General features: G+C 46.0%; 1 long non-coding RNA gene and 1 other non-coding gene across 2 annotated transcripts in view; one reads left to right on the top strand and one right to left on the bottom strand.

Moving 5' to 3' along the window:
* LOC141417371 (uncharacterized) overlaps nucleotides 1-16,945 on the bottom strand; it is a 30,316-nt gene extending 13,371 nt beyond the window's left edge. The window contains exon 1 of the long non-coding RNA XR_012441914.1: nucleotides 16,836-16,945. This is a non-coding gene — a long non-coding RNA (uncharacterized lncRNA). The remainder of the gene's footprint in view (nucleotides 1-16,835) is intronic.
* Nucleotides 14,574-14,675, top strand: LOC141421192 (small nucleolar RNA U13). The gene has a single exon (XR_012445849.1). It is a non-coding gene; the product is annotated as a small nucleolar RNA U13 (small nucleolar RNA).
* Nucleotides 16,946-17,844: the final 899 nt, after the last annotated feature.

Genomic DNA, 17,844 nt, shown 5'->3' with positions numbered 1-17,844 from the left:
CACACCTTGCGACACCTCCCTCTCCTTCTCTCTGTAAGCCACCTAGGTCCCAAATGTTCTGCATGCAGTCCCACCCACGGCCCCTGCACTCACAGCTGCCCCTTAATAGGGCTTCCTTCCTCTTCCTCTCCTATAGATGGTGCCCACCATCTTTAACCTTGGTCTCTCTCCTCTCCACCCTGGAGCCTGAGGTCAACCCATGGTTGCCCACGGCACTCACAGCTACAGCTGTCTTGCTTCATGCATTCTTTCACAAACAGCTATCTACTAAGCACCTGCTGTTTGCAGGCAATAAGCAGAGGGCACGAAACAAATAAAACACCTGCCTTCTGAGGACTTCACCTTCTAGGTTGGGAGAAATAAACCAAAAGAAGAAAACCAAGGAGTGCAAGGAAAGAGGGCATGGAGGTGAAAGTTGAGATTTGTGGTTTTAAATAATATGAATCTCCCATCCAGTTCCTTTGCTGGAGCTGAGGATTTCAGCACATGGTAGATTGAGAGAAGCTCCCAGAAAGGGAGGACAGGAAGGGATCAGGGCAGAGCAGGGATAGATGGGTTCCCCTTGGTCTCACCAAGAACACTAGCAGTAACTGCAAATACTCTGACCCCTTTGAAGACTTCTGTCATCCTGGACCAGCCAGGATGGCCTGGTTTCCTGATACTGGGTGACGATTGAGGAACCTATGCTTCCTCCAAAAGGGGGAGGTCCTTTTAATCAATGGAAAGTCAAGTGAAGCAAAGGCAGTTTCTGAATGAATCAATTCACTGCTTGCATACAGCAAAAGAAGTAGAAGGAATACATGAAAATCCAAGAAAAAATAAGTAAAAGAACATCACCTGAGTGCTAGAAAGGAGCCATGTACCCTGTGTCCCCAGAAGAAATTGTCCAAATGGTCCAGGAGATCAGTTCCTTCAAAGTGGCACTCATATAGACCTGAATGTCGTGTAGGCAAAGGCCAGTTCACTAGGGCAGGGCCTCTTGAGTCTGACTGAATACCTGCAGGGTGGACTCATGGTAAGATGTGTCCCAAATAGCAGTCAGAAGGCACTGGCGTTTATGATCCCAGAGGTGAATTATCTCGGCTTCCAGATGTCAGTTTTGGAGACAAAGTCCTGGACGCCAACTCTCTCATTTGCATATTGATGTATAGTTATCAGTGTGTGACTGTCCATCAGCCAGTTGCCAAGGTGACTATCAGCCAGCCAGTTAGAGCTCAGGTAGAGCTTGTGTTACAAGCTCAAAATGGAGTTAGCATTGTTGACGCATAACCTCATTAATCATAGTTAAAATGCTAATTTACTTAGACTCACAGGAATCATGACACAGCTAAACATGTCACAACACCACTACACCCTTGTGTCAGTCAGTGGCTATGAACTACCTGACTGTGGACAGAGAAGGTAGAAGACTCTCAGCAGCTGTTCTTTCACAAGGGCAAAGTCTAGAAGAGGGAAGCAGGGTGGCTAGGGAGGGCCTCAAGGAGGTGATAGTTGAGGCAGATGGGACAGAAGGAGTCAAGCAGGAAGTCCCTTTGGGACAGGGAAAACAGCCAGTATACAGGCTCTAAGATGGCAGAGTAGCAGGCACAACAAGGAGACAGAATGAAAGAGGGAAAGGGTGATGGAAGTGTCTAGGCCCATGTGTGTAGACAGCCCTGTGGGCCACTGCGAGGCCCATGGCTCCTACTCTGAATGAAGTGGGAGCCATTGAAGATCCTTGAGCACAGCAGTGACATGATCTGACTTAACCCGCTGAGGCCAGCTGGCGGGAGTGAGAGGGTAGCAGCTCCTCCAGGAGACTGCTCCTCTGTCAGCATCTGGTTGCTGGCTCCTGATTCCATCCTCCTACCCCTCCTTGGACTCCACACAGTGGGGCTTTTAACATTCTGTTGGTTGAGGCAGGAGGCAGTGGGTGGGAAAAGAAGAGGAGGAGTGGGCTGGAGGCTGCTGGACTCAGCCTGGGCCCTGGATAATTTATTGGGCAGGTTATTATGGAAGGGGGTTGAGAAAGGACTCACTGGAGAATCAGAATCGTACACTTCCCAAGCCTCAGCTCAGAGGGCTTTGGAAATAATGCCCCGAATAATTAAAAAGAGACGTGGGCTCCCCCTCCTCCTGCCTCTGGGGAGGGATATTCATCTGCAAATAAATTAAAACCAAATCTAGCAATTTGCATGACTCAGACTATGGGGCTGCATAAGCTGCCTGGTTCTTGCAGAGGAGGCCCAGAGACCATGGCGTGGTCTGCTCATCCTGTGTGTGGCCCTGCGTGGTGTATTTCAGCCACCATGCTCTATGCTCTGTGCTCCCATCCTGAGCTCCATCCAGCAGACAAGGTGAAGGGAATTGTCTGAATAGTTAGGCCCGCATCCATTGCTGAGTGGCATGGTTCTGTTGAGGTGGGGGCTGACTATAGGGACCACTTAGTGACTCTCAAGCTTTTCTGACCTGCTGAGTGGCCTCAGGTCAGCCTTTTACTCCACAGGGCCTCAGTTTACCATCTGGGAAACAGGAAGAAGCCTTTGCTGATCTACACTGCAGAAGAGGCGCTGGCATTGACTCAACTGATGTGACAGGTCTTCAATAAGAAAAAAAAATTGCTATGCAAATTCATGGTGGAATTTCATTATGCAACCTAAAAATATCCACAGACACCAGGCCAAGCCCTGCTTCTGGCAACTAGGAACCATCTGAAGTCCCACATTTATTGCCCCTTGGAGCCGTTTTTCTTAGGGACAATGGGGTTCTTTTGGTGAATGCCTCCAGAGAGCCTATGTAAGCCATGGGTACCTAGTGGTCTCTGCTCTAGGCCTACGGATGACAGTGTCTCTGGCCCACTTACTGCCCCTCCCCACAGTCACTTCATGTGTAAAAGAAGCCAGGGGATCTCTTGGGGCCTGGAAGGCCAAGGAGGAGGTCTCCTGGTCTCACCTGCAGGCTCCCTAGGCAGTGTGACAGAATAGCTTGCTTTCAAGCCTTCAGATACACCTTGCTAATGGCCCTGATGCCCAGTGTTCTGCCCTGGCAGTGACTCAAAGAGGCCAAAGGAGTCAAAATTAACTTAACTACTTAACTCTCTTCTCTCTCTCTCTCTTCCCTGGCCCTCTCTGTTCTAGTCACCTTTCCCTATGTGTTCTCTCAAGGCAGAGGAGATGGGAAAGCACCTGACAGTTTTAGAACAGCATGGAGGCCAGCGCTATCCATCTCCAAAGGCTGTGGCCTCCCAACCAAGCAGCCAAAACCACTTACTGCATCCAATTCAACAGCCCTTCGAGGGACAGTGACAGAAGCAGGGCAAGTGGTGCCTCAGGCCAGCCTGAATGCATAGAGGGGTGTTGGGTTAGGACTCTGAGCCAGGAGGCTGCCCAGGGAGGTTTATTCCCCTTCTCGAACATTTGCAAGGACAGAACCCTGTAGAACCCCAAGCTCCCTGCCCACCCAGGGAAGCTGGACTCTAATCAGATGCAGTAGCTCCCAGCAACCTGTCCAGGGGAGGGCTATCAGACAACTTGCTTCCAATCCTTGTCAGCAAGTAAAGGTGGGCCATAGTGGTAAGAGTTGGCCATTATGAAGTGTCTACTATGTGCCGGGCACTTAATTTCCATGATCTATTTATTAATCCCCTTCCTATGAGTTAGGCACCACTATTTTGACATTACAAAAGGCTACTAAGCATTGGTAGAATCCAGAAATTTGCTGAAACTCAAGTTCAAGGCCAGCCTGGGCTACACAGCAAGACCCTTTCTCAAGTGCTCACTAACCAGAGAAAAAGCGTAAAGATTTTATTAAATTCACATGTCCACAGGGATCTTCACAAGACACTGAAGTCTGAAGGAATGACCAAAGCATGATGCTTTGCCCATTTTAGACAAAGAACAATGCGTGTGTGCAGGAATGACAGAACAGATGTCTATCAGCTCCAGGACAGGAAGTCCTAGGGATATTATGAAGTGGTACGTGGTTGGGAGGGTGAAGGGAAGAGACAGAAACCAGAGGAAGGTAAGGGGTGCTTCAGAATCTATTCAGGTTCACACTACAGTCCCAGTTGTGCGTCTGGCACCCAAGCATTGATATTCAAAGGATGTCCCTCCTGTAAGAATCTATGGCTTGCTACATGCAGGAAAAGAAAAGCCAATGGCCCTTCCTGAAGGAATCATACTTTAGGTGACTTCAGCTGGAAATGATCAGTCACCAATTTAGCATATTTTGAGATGGCAGCTCCTTAACTCTTTCACTTGCTGGCAGCAGCGTCATTCCAACCTCTGCCTGTCTCCACATGCCTTCCCCTCTGTGCATATGTCTTCTAGTCTATGTTGTATGAAGACACTCATCATCAGATGTCTGGTAATGCTGGGAGAGCCATTCCTTACTTATATCCACAAAGGCCCTATTTCCAAATAAGGTCACTTGGAGGTTCCAGAGAAGAGAGAGGCATCACTAGTCAAGCCCCTATGCCAGGCCAAGGCAAGAACTTTATTGTTGTTCGCTGATGTATTCCAAGAACCTAGAACACTGTCCAGTTCGTGACAAGAGTCCCATAAATGCTTCTTGGATGAATGAATACATGAATAAGTAGTAACGAAGTGGATTCCACGCTTGGCCTGCAGCCCCTAAGACCTCTCGGGGAAGGCCTCCTTGATCTCTTAAAGTCCTAGGCATCAACAGTGTAACATCTTTCCTCTTAAAATTACTTATTTTCTTAATCTAACCATGAGGAAACACCAGACAGTTCCAAACAGGGAGACATTCTCCAAAATAGCCCAACCATACTGTACATAAGTGTCAAGATTATGAGAGGCTAGAGAAAGCCAAGGAAGTGCCCAAATTTAAAAGGGAATAAAGGGACATGACCAGAAAATGCATATATACAATCTTAGATCAAATCCTGGATAGGAAAAAGTAAGTTAAAATGCATTATTGGGAGAATTGGCAAAATTTTAATATGGATCACACAGATTAGTTAATAGTAAAGTCAGAGTTGCAGTTATATTTCCTGACTTTAACCGCTATACTATGGTGACGTAAAAGAATATCACTTTTAGGAAATATTGCATACACTGAGGTATTTAGAGCGTCATATGCATATATGCTTGTATGAGTGTGAGATATACACGCAGAGAGAGGGGATGAATGATAAATGCAAATGTGGCAAAATGTTCATTGGTTAATGTGAGTGAGGAAAATATGGAAGTTTTTCTTGCAACTTTTCTATACTTGGAAGTTATTTTAAAATGATACTAAGAGTAAATAAGTCACATGTGAACATGCAACAAAATTCAAAAGATAAAAATGAGGCTATGGTTTAGTTCCGCAGTAGAGGACCTGCCTAACATGTGGGAGGTTTTGGGTTCTATCCATGGTACTGTAAACAAAAGAAAACAAAGCAAAGGTAGTGCCCACTCAACGGCACTACTATCACAGGCCTGTCCTTGCGCTCTTTGCTATCTATTTGCCCCAGGCCCCCCTAAGTCTGGTGCCCAAGAAAGGAACCTTCATGCCCAGCATCATGGGAGAGAGTGGAGGGGAAGAAAGAGGGAAAGTCTTCTGGTCCCTTTCAGGAGCACCAACCTACTGCCTTTGATCTGAGGTTGGCAGCAGGACACAACAGACAGCCCCTTGCCTGACCTACTGGCCCTGGTTCTGGGTCGTGCGTACCCCCAGCCTTGCTTCCACTGCTCCTCCATATATCCAAACACCACCCAGCATTCCAGTAGGTTCCCCACCAGTGGCCCTCAACTCCAGAGGGAGCTGCCCCCTCCAGAGGGGGTTTTTCACTATCAAAGTGTCCAGGGAGTGCCATTGGCATGGAGGGGCAAGGCCAGAGGTGAAGAAAATCCTGAATTACTTGGGAAGGTTTGATCCCCCACCCTTGCACCCACTACCACCATCAGATGCACAGTACCTACAGTCAGTGGGCCCTACTGGGTCGCACTGGGTTCCAATGCCACAGCTCTGCATGTGGCAAAAGTGATGGGCCTCCTTATGGCCTGACTTTCCTAGTCCCCTTGCTGCCTGAAGGAGGAGTTTGGTCTTAGTTCTCCAGCAGCTGGGAGCCATTGGCAGTCCTGGATCTTAGAGAGTGAATGGGAGTGCCCAAATGAATGGGGCTCAGATTTATACACCATGGTGTTTCCTTTCTCCTGAAAGCTGGGCCTTGAGAGGAAGAGCTTTCAAGAAAAGCCAAGTTGTTCTCCGTGGCTTTTGCTCTGTGCCATTTTATGGCCTCCAAGTCACTAATTGCTCCAGGAAAGTCTTTCAGAGATTGTATGAAGTGGACTGAATATTGTTTTGTTCCAAAATGGTTCTGTCCTTCTGAGAAATCTCCATCCTTGACTCCAGTGTCACTCAACCATCTTCTTTATTACCATTCTTCATAAGACTACTGTGGTTTGAATGTGTCAAATCATAAGTGTTGGAAACTTTGTCCCCAAGGCAGCAATATTGAAAGATTGGACTTTTGGGAAATGATGGGGTCAGAGGATCAGGGATGAATCCATTTGTGGATGAATGGATTAATGGGTTATTTCTGGGATGGCTTTGTTATGACAGTGAGCTCTCTCTGGCACACTTGTTCTGTCACATCATATTGGGTTCTCTGCCATGTTATGCTGCAGCAAGAAAGCCCTCATGAGAGGTCAGTGCCATGTGCTTTCCAACTTTGAGCTAAATAAGCCTCTATTCTTTATAAATTACTCAGTCTCAGGTGTTTTGTTACAACAACAGAATGGATTAAGGCAGCCTCCTTTTATATTTCTCTTCTTAATTGCCTTCTCTCCCCCCATGACATTTTAATAGCATATTTGTGTTGCATACCATTGCGTTTGTACTGTCTAAGATTGTTCCACTTCCTGAGAATCTATTCTGCGTGCCTGGGAGTGCATGCTCTACTCCAACCACGTGATTTTATTGACAATTGACTGCTGTGGACTGGCCCAGAGAAACGGACTAGGCTGGATGAAGGAGAGGGCCTCATCCCAGACCATACTTGCTTGGTAGAGAAATAGACAGCTGATCTGAAATCACCCCAAGCCTTCCTTTGAGACTTCAAAACTGTGCTCCAAAGAGAGTCTGTTCCTCTCTCATGGAAAAACAGAGAGATGTCAGGTGCAGTGGTTGTGTGGTGAGCCAAGTCAAGAATGTGAACTTCTACATAGAGGGGAGCAGAAGAGAGGAGAGAAGGGCCTGGTGGTCTTTGAGCGTCTGGTTCCTAGAAATCAGCCCTATACCTCTAGTTTGGAGTTTTACCTCTAGTAATGGAGTTCTCCAATGTGTCTTCCCTTCCCCATGGTCTAGTTTGAGGTAAGCTTTTGCTGCTCATTATCTAAAGAATTGTGACCTACACAGACTGGATCAGGAATTGAGCAGTTATAGAATTCAGTAAAAGATGTCCAGGAAAATGTCAGACACCCTATCTGCATGTCTGGGAACCTTCACTGTTGTGGAAAGTCTAGACTTTCTGTAAATTTAGGAGATACGGGTGGTTGGGTTAGTGCATGTGGCTATGGAAGGAAAGGGTGACTTTGAAAGGCTGGAGAACTTGGGGGCATTTGAGTTACATGTATCTGAGTAGGAGAGTCAGGATTCTCAGAAGGCTGGCTTGGGCAGCTAGGCACTCTTGGGGTGGAGACAGAGTCTATCCAGTAAGTTTGATCCTCACTTCAGCTAGAGACAGCCCCTTCCTCTCCCAGGTCCCATCTCTGCCTAGGTGAGCAGCTCCATACTCACCTAAGCTCTCCAGGCGGAGAGGAGGGAATAAAAATGAAGCTTTTTTTCTGTACTGGGCCTGGTTTCTATGGCAATGGGCCACCTCCCACCTGAGCCTCCAGACGGAGGCTGAGCTATATCTACAGCTGGAGACCCTCCAACCTCACTTGCAGGCAGTAGAAGCAATGTGGAAACAGAGCTCACCTACCCAGATGAGCACATCCTATAACCAGGGAATCACTAAGCTAAGCCCCCCTGGGGAAAGGCAGAGACACTGAGGCTAAGAGAAGTCCCAGGGCTGGGTAGGCTAGAGCTGGAGTGGAATCTGAAGCTCCTCTCTGGTTCTTGCTGCCCTTCTCAATGGAATAAGAATACGGCAACAGAAAACATCTGAGAATTCTTGGTCCAGTATGGTCTGGGTACATAGGAAGCCACAGTGACTGCTAAATGGTTGAATGAGTGGATATGTAAATAGATACAGGGAGGAAATAAGGGAAGGAAGGAAAAATGGATGGATGGATGGGTGGGTGGGTGGGTGAATACATGATCACTAATCTGACAGAGTCTGAGTAAAGTCAAGGCATGCCCTATTGTACCTCATCTTGGAACTAAACAGAACAGTATATCAGCTGGGAAGGATTCCATTAATTCAAGGCACTGTGAAAGGTAGCCTGGAGTGTGACCTCAGGATTCAAATTCTCATTCTATGACTTTCTAGCTGTGTGACCCTGGGAAAGACTAAATTTCCCTGAGTCTCAATTTCCTCACTCAAGAAATGGATATAAGGATTACATAAATTTATTTGTATAAAGTGCTTAACATGATGTTTGGTGGATAAAGAGAACTAAAATAGTATTAATTATCATTTAAATAACTTTGTTTTGTGGTTGCTTATTATACACTTTTCCCTATTAAGAATAGTAAGATAACAAGGACAACCCTTCATAGCCACATCTCATTCAGGGTAAAAGCCAGTGGCCTTACAGTGATCCACAGGGCCTCATTTCTTTGCTGGCCTATCTTCTACCTCTCTCCCCCTTGTCTACTTTGCTCTTGCCATACTGTGCCTCAAACATTCCAGACATGCTCCTTTCCCAGCCCCTCTTGGGACCTGCTCCCTGCAGGCTCCTTCCCTAGACAGCCTCACAACTCGCCTTCAAGTGTTTGCTTCAGTCTCACTTCTCAGTGAGGTCTCCCTTCCCTCTTTTAAATTGTACCATCCTGTTACCATGCCTGGCACTCTAAACTATCTTGACTGCTCCCTTTTATCCCATAGCACCTACTTCTATGTGACTCACCACACACTTGGCTACATCATCTTGTTCATTGCTTGCCTCTCACAGCAAAGCCTTAGGTCTGTGAGGGCAGTGATATTCATCTCTTCTCTTCCCCAGGGTTAGATGGTGTCTGCCCAGAGCAGACACTCAGCAAACAGATGTTGGATGAATACATGATGCATTATGAGAATCTCCCAGGACTTCCTGCTTGTTTCCAAAATCCCAGTGACAGAGGTTGGAAAAAGAGATTTCCAAATAGAGATAGAAACCGTTCTCATGGAAACCTAAGAAGGTGCCATGGAGGAGGGGCTTTGGCCAGACATTAGAGGATGGAAAGGTTGCTCTTAGGTAGAGCTGAGGGAGGGTACATTCTAGGCTATGATTTATATTACCCAAGGCCCTTCGGAGAAGAGGAAGGGTCCAGAACTTGTAATGCAGAGGTTCTCTAAAATAGGGCATCCCTCATTTCCTAGAAAGGGCAGAGAAAACCATGCAAGGTACATGGAGCCACAAGCTAGGTTTCTGCCTAGTCTGGGCGGTCCTGGGGAGTCCCATCCCAGGTAGACAGTGCACCTCAGAGAGCTGGAGCCAGCCTTCTCATCAGAAATACCAAGATGTTTGGCCCACAAGGAAAATGCTCAGAAGCAAGCATTCCTTCCCACCCTACTGTGCTTTAGGCCTCAAAACTCCAGCTGCTCAGCCCACACTGGAGCAACAGCTCAGCTTCCACGTAGAAAGTCAGCTGGGTGACTGAAGCCCTCAGCTGTGAATGAATTACACCTCTAAGGAGCATGCCACTCTGCAGGGAGGTTGCTGTTGCCCCTCATAGCAGGAGACAGACAAGGCTGATCCTCAAGAGTAGGCCCCCACAGATCTGGGCTGGACAGTAGCTGTGGTAGGACGAAGGCATGCCTATGAGTGCTTAGAGCAGCAGCCTGGAAGAAGACTAAGTTCAGCACTTAGCTCTGCCACTTCACTGTGCTGGGCAACACCTCCAACATCTCTGGTCCTCCCTTTCCTCATCTGGAAATGACCTCAACTGGTCAGGCTGGATCAATCTGGTGTTTGAATTGGGATTCAGAAAACATGGAATAGTTGGGCACTTGAAGGCTGAGAGCGCTACTCTGAGACAACTTTGTATAGTTCATGGAAAGGTAAGAGCACCTCAGGGAGACAGTGGAACCTTTAAGAAGTAGGGCATGGGATTAGGGGTGTGCTGTTGAAGAGGATTGTGGACTCTGTCTCTTCCCCTCTTCTCTTTCACTTCCCAGTCATGAGATAAGTGGCTTTGCTCCACCATGTGCTCCTGCTTGCAGTCAGGGAGAGGAGGAAAAAGCCTAAGAAGAACTAGGATGTCCCAGGGAGATGAGGAGGTGCCACTGGGTTACTGATGTCATTTCCCACTCCAAATTTTCCACAGCTGCATTTTCTAGCCTGAGGTTCTCTAAGACACCCATGTCTTTATAAGTTCTTTTATTATAGCTTTAGGAGGATTTCAACAGTGTTTCCAGCCCTCGTGTTCTTTTCCAAAGGGCCCCTACCATCCCAACACAGAGGTAAAGTCTATTCCCCATCCCATGGTCCTGTGACTGGTTTTGCCAATGGAATAAGGCATTAAGGACCTTCTGGGGCTTCCAGGTCCAGCATTAAGAAAATGGTGTGGCTTCTACTTTTGCATCCCAGGGGAGCTGCATGTAAAAAAAAAAGTCACTTTTCAGAAAATACCATGTTGTGAGGAAGCCTGAGCTGAGCCATGTGGAGAGGACACTAGAGAGATGTCCATCTAGACCTCAACTGGTCCAGTCATATCAACCCATGCTTCAGACATGTGAATTTGCAAACCATCTTGAATATTCCAGCTCCAGAAGATAGCTGGGCTGTCCCTGTGAACCCTCCCAAAGTTACGGAAACATAAGCAAGTAAGTAGTCGTTGCTGTTAGCACCACTATGTTTTGGGGTAATTTGTTATGCAGCAATAGATAACTGAAACAAATTGTAACCAAGAGTTATAATCTTCACTTATAGGATTTCTGAGTTCAGACAACAGTTGTGATAATGAGGGACATCCAGCTAAGAAGAGATGCCTTAAAGCAAGGGGCCCAGCTTTGTCTCTGTCTGATTGGCTATTTGACTTTATCATTCCATGCATCAGAAATGCCTTCCTCACCTGCACCCCAGCTGGGTCCTGTGAGCAGTTCTCCTGGGCTAACTGAGTGCTGGAGTCTCACAAAACATTGTGCCCAGAGCTACACTCCTTTCCTCATCAGTCCCTTTACCAAGCTCCTTATTCATTCAATGAGCATTTCCTCTACCAATGGCCAATAAGCATATAAAAATGTGTTCAACCTCATGAGTAATCAGTGAAATGCAAATTAGAGAAAGAATAAGTTTCACCTCCCTGCTAATCAGATTGGCAAAACGAAGACTGATGATAACTGCAATAGATAGAGTGGGAGGTATTGGGCCTCAGGTGCCAGGAAGCAAGCAATATGAAGGGAAGTTTAGTAGCATCTATGAAAATACAAAAGATTTGTATCTTCCAATTCAGCAATTTACTTCTGAGTTTATACCCTAGAGAAATACATGCACATGTTACACAAAGAGGCACGTGCAAAAAAAAAAAAAAAACAACCAGTCTCTGCAGCATTGCCTAATTGCCTACTAAGTGCCATTCTGGAAATGTTCCACAGCTTCAATTAATAAGAGCAGTGTGTCCCTACCCTGGTACACAGGCAACCAATAACATAAATGGCATTTTATGCCACATTATGCTGTAACATAGATGCTGCACACAGATGACATGCATGAATGACATAGCACAAAAGCCCCAGCGCTGAAAGTTCTCTAAGACAAGCTCTTAAGTGAAAAGAGTGTCTACACAATATGATATTTATGTAAATAACCTCACAAAAAAGGCAATGCAAAGACTCAAATAAAAATGCAAGCTTTATGGTGTGGAAAGTAACTCGAGAAATTGATAAAAAGTGATGGGAAGGCAGGTGATATTGGGAGGATCCAGGGAGATATTTGTCTCTCTTATTTTGATTTCTTAATAACAGTGTACTTGTGTATTTCTTATGCTATTAAATTAATTTTTTAAATAAGTATTGAAGACTTCCAAGCTGGTAGGAACAGTCAAAAGGAGTTCAGACTGGGAGTACAGGAGTGGGCAGGTCAGCAGGGGCTAGAATGGTTAGGGAAAGCAACCTGCAGGAGGCACCTGGGTGCCTGAAGAGTAGGAGCTATTCAAGCACAAGCTGGGAGACCAGGTACTGGAGAGCTGCATAGGGCACTTCCTGTCCAAACAGGAGGCAGGATCGAATAACCTCAGAGAATTTTTCCTTCCTCCCTCCACCCCAGCCCATGCTTTAATTGCTTGAGTTGCTGAGATGTCCTGCTTCTTATCCCTGTGAGGCTGGAAGCTGGACACAGGACAGCAGAGATTCAGGGTTTGATGGGTGCCCAGTGCTGGAACTTCAGGAACATACACACACACACACACACACACCCCTTCCCCTGCCCCACAGAAAGACTTCACAGGCATCCTAATGGTCCTTGCTGACTCATCTGTTCATTCTATATTCTTCATGGCATTCATCCATTTTTTACCGCCCATCCATCATTCACATCCAATAATAATTGAGAGCTTACTAGATATATGCCTATGAGCCCAGCCTCTGCCTCAGCCACCAGCCCTCCTTTGGAAGCCTAGGTCACTATGACTGAGAGGACCTTGGAGCTCATCTGGTCCAAACTTCACCCATTGTACTGGGAAGCAGAGCTAGAGCTAGAAGGTGCTGTACACCCCCAAACACACACACACACACACACACACACACACACACACACACACACACACACAGGCCTAATACAGACTGCTATGCTTCATCCCCAGAGTTTCTGATTTGTGAATCTGGGGTGGGCTGAAGCGTGTGCATCTAACATGTTCCCAGATGATGCAACGCACCTGACCTGAGACAGTCATGCCTCTCAGTCCCGGCTGCTCAGTCCTCTGGAGCTTGGAAGTCACTCAGTGCCCCAGGCTGCACCCTTGACTGTACTCTTGACCTTGATTATAAATTACATCTGAATCTCTTGAGAAGAGACCCAGGCAGTTGAGTTCTTAGACCTTGTCTAAGGTGAAAGAGTTGATTTTTTTGTTTTGTTTATTCACAGTGCTAGGGATAGAACTCAGGGCCTCACACATGCTACACAAATATTTTCTCACGGAGTTATCTCCCATCCAGTATTTTTTAAATTATTGTTAATCAACTGCGGATCAATACTTCTAAGAAATTCATAAAAGTAGATTTCTAGAAAAAATAAAGTAAGCCATAAAGATCTATAAAATATATGTTCCCATTTTTCTTGTTGGATTCAGTAGCAGGAAATTACTCTGTCACTTGCCATAAGAGTCCAAGCTCCCACAGGCACTCGCTCTGACAGCCTGAGCAAGCCCTTCTCTGCTCTGGCCCTCAGTTTCCACATCTAAAATGAAGGGATTAAACTGGAAGTCCTCTAAAGTCACTTGCAAAGCTCTTTCTTGTATGTTAACTTGCCAACTATTGCTAGAACTAGACTTTCATCACAATACAAACATCTGTAAAAAGTTAGTATTATTTCTGGTCCAGACCATCAAGGGCTGAGTGGCCAGGATGACCTCCTCCATCCCAAACTACTACATGCTACTGTCACAGCAGTAGCATGGCTTTAAGGGTACATGCTAGACCAGGCACTGATCTCACTACTGGGCCCGGATCAATGCATGAGATCTTCAGAGCCAACCAACAAGCCAGTTACACACCGTCACCAACTTAGGATGCTCCAACGCACAATTTTGAGGCTTTACAATGATGCGAAAGCAACATACTTTCTGTTGAAACCTAAATCAGACATTGAATTTCATCCTTTTCTTGGACTGTCAATGTGCAGTTAAGTACGATGCTCTCTTTCTATGCTAGGCAGCAGAAAAAGCCACAACTCTCAGGCAACCACATGATCATGAGGGGAAACAACCACCACTCTGCAGTGTACTGCATTGTTAAGCTGGGACATCCAGTAGGTTAGGTATATTTGTGCATTTTAATCTTAGGATATCGCCAGCTTGCTGTGGGCTGATCAGGACATAACCCCACTGTAAACAGAAAAGTATGCATCGTGTGATAGATACTATTACCAGCTCCTGTCTACAGAAGAAATTGTGATCCAGAGAACTGAAGTCACTCAGCCAACGTCAGATAGCTAGAAGACAGCAGACAGAATCCTCTCAGGCAATCTGGCTTTGATTTGTTTCTACAGAGCCCCTACTATGTGCATATGACATAAGACGCTACCCAGAATCAATATTTGAGGACGCATATGATTATATTTATACTATGTTCAAAAACCAGTTTCCCTTTCTTTCTAAGAAGTGGGGGGAAATGCAGGAGAATTTGAATCTCCTTTGTCAATATTCTTTATACCTGCCAAAGGGAACATTAGCCGATTATACAAGGAGATGTGGTTCTCCACACAAATACCTCCTATTATAGTCAAGTAAATGGCTCCAGCTCAGTTCAGAGCACTGTCTTTCTTAAGGAAAGAAAAAGCTAGAGCCTCTTGTAGTTCATAAGCATGAAGATTGGGTTTTCACACTATTGTGAGATGCGCTTCCCTCAAGCCTTATTACAATATCGGCACATTAACTATCTGACGTGAACTTAGAGAAAGAAAAGAAAAAGTGTTTGAGTGGAATTACAATTTTCTCTTCACAAACAGCCTCCCAGTAAGAGCAGCCAGAGGGAAGTTCGTTGATGCTTTAATGGGCTCTGGAATTCAGCAAGTGGGCAGGGGAGGGGATTGCTGATGTTCTCCTTCTGTAGCAAACCCTAGGAAAGCAAGAGTGGTACTGCCTAGGACCTGCACACCTTGGGTGGCCCTTCCCATAGAAGGGCACCACGGCGTGGTGTCTAAGAGTACAGACTTCTGGCCCAGACTGCTGCAGTTGCACATCCAGGTCTACCATATAAGAGCTCTGTGACCTTGGGTTCATTACCCAATCTCTCTGTGCTCAGTTTCTTCATTCCTAAAACACACACAATAAAAAGGTTTTATGTGGATTATACAAGCATGCACAGTACAGTCATCCCTCATTACTGAGGAGAGATTGATTCCAGGACCTCCAGGATACCAAAACCCAAAGATGCTCAGGTGCCTTACATAAAATAGTGTAGCATTTGTATATAACCCAGGCACATCCTGCTATAGACTTTAAATCATCTCTAGATTATTTATAATACCTAATACTTCTAAATGCTATGCAAATCATTGTTTTTACTATATTGTTCAGGGGATAATGATAAGAAAAAACAGTCTGTTTTTTCATGTTCAGGGCAGATCGATTTTTTTTCAAATATTTTTGAGCCGAGATTGGTTGAATGCACGGACGCAGGACCCACATATGGAGGAGTGATTGTACACCTAAGATTAGAATCATGCCTAGCAAGGACCCAGGCTGCATATGCATTAGCTGTTATTATTGCAATTTCAGGTAACTCACAAAGCCCAGTATTTGGAAATGGAGAAGTCAAGGATATGGTGTGGGATTTCATTTCCCCACTAAATATACTTCCTTCTAAGAATAGTATTGTGATGGCCTTTCTGGGGCACAAAGCAGTGAGAACCACTTTCTTTTTCTTCTCTCCAGGACCAATCATAGTCATTCTTCTATTCCCCTGGGATCCTTTGCAGATTGGTCAGCCCTCATGACCTCCAGTCGCTCCTCAACTCTCACAGCTCAGGCTGTTCTCTGGCCACAAGGGAGCCAGCCTGTCTGAGAACAGGACCAAGATTTTCATCTGCATCTCCCACCCCCATCTTATCAGCTGGCATCTGCCTGCATCACTTCTTCTGTATTCCCTGGGCAGAACTGGGCCCACACGCCCAGGTGAAGCTGGCCACAGTTCATCTCCAGAACAGCCTCCAGGGCTTGGCCTCTACCAGCTCCAGAAGTATGGCCCCCGCAGACACCTGTCAGTGCTCAGCACAAGCCCTGCTTGGGTTTGACTTTTGTACCTGATCTGACCTTGAAGCAGATCTCTCAGTGTCCCCCTTCCCAGTCCACACTCTGTCCTGTATGCACAAAAGGCCAGGTACTACAGGTCCCAGGCTCAGACAAATCTGGAGGCCTTACTGTCCTAGTAGTCCTCAGTCTCTGAGTCTCCAGCTAGAGATGGTGATGGGTGCAGAGGGTGAGAGATGACATCATCTAGGAGGTCTCTCCCTCGTAGCCCTGCTTACATTCCCATGCTGAACCACCTGACCTGGGGGCTGAAGGAAAATCATTCTCTTCCCCAGAACAAGTCATAGACACCCTCCCCTCTAAATGCCAATTCCTACATCTTTAAATAAAACTTTTCTACTAAATATATGTCTTTGTGAATTTTTGGCAAAATACTGAAAAGAAAAAAGCAAGAAATCATTGAATCTCCCACAATACAGAGTTAGTCATGCCTACCAACATGGTTCTAGTCTGTCCTAGTAGACAAGTTAGATGCATGAGTTTCAGCTCTACCCAGATCTGTCTATCTATCTATCTATCTATCTATCTATCTATCTATCACCTATCTATCTATCTATCCATCTACTTACCTATTGACCAGTGAATCATCTATCTGTCTATCTACCTGTTGATCATTCTGTCATCTATCTACCAATCTATCTATCAATCTAGACATACATTTTTACTAATATTTTTTCTCTGGGGAGCCCTGACTAATAGATTATGACAAAAGCAAAATGTCAGGGCTGCTTTGAGACCCTTGAGAGGGAGTCACGGTGGGCAAAGTTCAGAAAAAAGGAGTGGCCAACACTTACCCATGACAAGAGCTGTCTCATCAAAACAAAAACCTTGCAGTATCTTCTCACAGGGGGCACACTACAAGGACTTCCATGGCCTCACCGCGGGAGGTACGTTGGCCTCAGCTAGTGGCTATCGCCCACAGGCAAGGGCAGGTAAAACCTGCGCCTGGCAGAGCCAGGTCAGAGGTAACAGGACCAGGTGCTATCAGGGAGGAGAGCAAGTGTTGTCCAACAGGGGTAGAAGGCACTCTTCTGGAGTAGCTTCCACGTGGCAGGAGTGGCTCAATAAACAGAATAGTAGTAAATTCAAATGACAGAGTTTCTTGTGCTGTTCAATCCAGGATTCTCATAGGAGTTCAAGAAAAGCAGGCACAGGTGGAAGCATCTGGAGTGTGCCCACTGTGTGAGGAACTTCTCCCATCCCTCATTCCCTGACTATTCCATGCTTCTTGCCTAAGACTCCTGTTCATTCAATTACTCAACAAACATTTGCTAAGAACTGACTCTATTCTTGGCTGTAATGATCATACCTTTCCTGAGGTCTTACAGTGTTTATTGACTTTGAACTGAAAGAAACAAAATACAGACACACTCTATGTAATGATGTTTCAGTCAAGGACAGATAGCATGTTGTTGTATCACCTAGTGACACTGTGGCCAACTTAGTTTGTGTAAGTATACTTTATGGGGTCTGCATGATGAAGTCACCTATCTGTCCCCATTGTTAAGTGATGCATAATTGTAAAATGACACCGCCTCACATTTCTCAGCAGTGGTTGTTCACACAGGCTCTATCTGCATTCATCTTCACAGCGGTCTTCCCTGAGAGGTGTTCTTAATTTATTTTACAGGCAGGGGAAAAGGATGCAGGGAGGAAGACATGCTCCACAGGTCACAAAGGGTGACTACTGGAGTAAGGCAGAGGCAGGCCCCACAGCACAGGCCTCAGAGGTCCTTCCAGGCCACCTCTACCCCGGGGCCAGCAGCAGCCTGTCCTACACCACTCTTGGAGTCCCCTGCATGG

Source organism: Castor canadensis, chromosome 2 (assembly GCF_047511655.1).
Source record: "Castor canadensis chromosome 2, mCasCan1.hap1v2, whole genome shotgun sequence".
Classification (NCBI taxonomy): domain Eukaryota; kingdom Metazoa; phylum Chordata; class Mammalia; order Rodentia; family Castoridae; genus Castor; species Castor canadensis.
The sequence above is the reverse complement of the archived record's forward strand: the minus strand, read 5'-3'. Positions and strand labels throughout refer to the sequence as shown.